The sequence below is a fragment of the Perkinsus marinus genome (assembly GCF_000006405.1).
Source record: "Perkinsus marinus ATCC 50983 genomic scaffold scf_1104296974290, whole genome shotgun sequence".
NCBI lineage: Eukaryota > Perkinsozoa > Perkinsida > Perkinsidae > Perkinsus > Perkinsus marinus.
In genome coordinates this window covers 1-2660 of record NW_003201173.1, presented here as the reverse complement: position 1 = coordinate 2660, position 2660 = coordinate 1, and the positions used below count along the sequence as shown (strand labels likewise).

At 46.8% G+C, this 2660-nt stretch overlaps 5 non-coding genes across 5 annotated transcripts; all 5 read right to left on the bottom strand.

Annotated features, from left to right (window-relative positions):
• Positions 1-385: 385 nt before the first annotated feature.
• Positions 386-457, bottom strand: Pmar_PMAR024967. The gene has a single exon. It is a non-coding gene; the product is annotated as a tRNA-His (tRNA).
• A 194-nt stretch (positions 458-651) lies between these two features.
• On the bottom strand, positions 652-723 carry Pmar_PMAR024966. Its single transcript has one exon. It is a non-coding gene; the product is annotated as a tRNA-His (tRNA).
• Positions 724-916: 193 nt separating this feature from the next.
• Positions 917-988, bottom strand: Pmar_PMAR024965. The gene has a single exon. It is a non-coding gene; the product is annotated as a tRNA-His (tRNA).
• Positions 989-1523: 535 nt separating this feature from the next.
• On the bottom strand, positions 1524-1595 carry Pmar_PMAR024964. The gene has a single exon. It is a non-coding gene; the product is annotated as a tRNA-His (tRNA).
• A 194-nt stretch (positions 1596-1789) lies between these two features.
• Pmar_PMAR024963 lies at positions 1790-1861 on the bottom strand. Its single transcript has one exon. It is a non-coding gene; the product is annotated as a tRNA-His (tRNA).
• Positions 1862-2660: the final 799 nt, after the last annotated feature.

Here is a 2660-nt window from a genome sequence, read left to right as displayed (position 1 = left end):
AAAAATATATTAAAGAAGTTGCGTAAAAAGAGAGAGTAGGATTATCCACATATGGTTGTGTGTTTTGTTGAGTGAAAGCAACTCATTACCGCTGATTGGGCAAAGTCTGGGGGCAAACAGCTAGGAGATTAGCATAGCACAAAACATATGCTTCTAATCTCCATTCATGTTTGGCCGAGTGGTTGTGGCGGTCCTCGTAAGAACGCAAACCTCATGTTTATTTTTTCTCTATGCATGACACTGCATGACATGGGTTCGTAATTTGGCAATGTGGGCGGATCTTCTCGCATGGTTTCGAACATCCTAGGTTATGTGTGTTGGAAGTTGCGCATGGGTTCGAAAGCAGGTGATTACCAGCTTGACGGAACGATGGTCGTTCAGTGATTGTCACTACCCGGATTTGATCCGGGGTTGTCACGGCCACAACGTGACGTCCTAACCATTAGACGATAGCGACTATGGACATTATATAGAGAAGGCAGATTTATGGCAGATAATACATACTATATGCTATCCAGTTGATGCTTGTTCCTTGCTCGGTGACATTGGCGCCAATAGGCGAAGACGTAGCCGATTTCATGAGCTCATCATGGAAGATACGGGGTAATATCAAAGCTGCGTGTAGATCGCTGACAAGCCTCGCGAAATAATAGTCACTACCCGGATTTGAACCGGGGTTGTCACGGCCACAACGTGACGTCCTAACCACTAGACGATAGCGACTGTCCACACTATATAGACAAGGCAGATTTATGGCAGATAATACATACTATATGCTATCCAGTTGATGCTTGTTCCTTGCTCAGTGACATTGGCGCCAATAGGCGAAGACGTAGCCGATTTCATCAGCTCATCATGGTAGATACGGGGTAATATCAAAGCTGCGTGTAGATCGCTGAAAAGCCTCGAAATTAACAGTCACTACCCGGATTTGAACCGGGGTTGTCACGGCCACAACGTGGCGTCCTAACCACTAGACGATAGCGACTGTACACATTATATAGACAAGGCAGATTTATGGCAGATAATGCATACTATATGCTATCCAGTTGATGTTTGTTCCTTGCTCAGTGACATTGGCGCCAATAGGCGAAGATGGAAAGTCTCGCCAGAGGCTAGGGTCAACTCCAGAGGAAGTGATTCGATGGGCGAGCGAGCTTGGTCGCTCGCAGGTGCTTTAATAATCCGAGGATTCCGAAGGAAAGTTATTAGTAACTGACAGTTTTCTTTAGTGGACTGGGTGACGGGACAGACCCGTGTGAGACGTGAGTCGTTGATACGACACCACCTAGTCGGGCAACTGTCCCGTGACCGAAGCTTCAGGGGGGAGCCCTGCAAGTCTTCGGTCCTCTCCACACCACCTAGTCGACTAACTCTATCAAAGTTCCCCTGGTTAAGTGTACATAGTTAGAGGATCACCGGAGCCATAGGCGAAGACGTAGCCGATTTCATGAGCTCATCATGGAAGATACGGGGTAATATCAAAGCTGCGTGTAGATCGCTGAAAAGCCTCGCGAATTAACAGTCACTACCCGGATTTGAACCGGGGTTGTCACGGCCACAACGTGACGTCCTAACCACTAGACGATAGCGACTGTGCATACTATTTAGACAAGGCAGATTTATGGCAGATAATACATACTATATGCTATCCAGTTGATGCTTGTTCCTTGCTCGGTGACATTGGCGCCAATAGGCGAAGACGTAGCCGATTTCATCAGCTAATCATGGTAGATACGGGGTAATATCAAAGCTGCGTGTAGATCGCTGAAAAGCCTCGAATATTAATAGTCACTACCCGGATTTGAACCGGGGTTGTCACGGCCACAACGTGACGTCCTAACCACTAGACGATAGCGACTGTGTACATTATATAGACAAGGCAGATTTATGGCAGATAATACATACTATATGCTATCCAGTTGATGCTTGTTCCTTGCTCAGTGACATTGGCGCCAATAGGCGAAGGCGTAGCCGATTTCATCAGCTCATCATGGTAGATACGGGGTAATATCAAGGATACGTGTATATTGCTGAAAGCCCTCGCAAACGAGTCATCATAAATTGATCCAGGATTGTCACGGTCACAAGGTGACATCCTAGCTACTAGACGCCAGCGACTACATTCATCCAACTTATTTGGTTAAAGCAATTTGCACGCTAATGAATTAACCATGGATATTGGCCTCGTCCATGTAGTCACCCTCATTGTGCTGTCGACGGCGTGGATCTCAAATCATCTAGAATAGCTCAATTCGAGACCGACATTTCCTGTCGCGCGCCGCGCGGGCCTCATTGAATATTTACGACGGTATCGGCTGATTAGGCGATGTCGGTGGGCAAAGAAGCCCGGGGAGTGACTACTCAATTACGAGCTTTGCCAACATTCTATTTGAATTGTTGCTTTGTTTATGACAAGTGAACTGAACAGGCTACCTCTTCCTCTCATCACGGGATATACTCCGAGATGTCTAACTGAGTCCAACTACCGAAGAGAAGGTGAAAGAAATGCAATTCCCACGCCCGACCCAGTCGCCATACAAGCAATCATTCATTCCCCCCAGAGATGGACAAAATCCCCTGTTTTCACAGCCCTAGGAGGCTTCCTAGTGAATAACACAAACTGTCCAGACATCAACAGGAAAACTTGAGCAGACAAT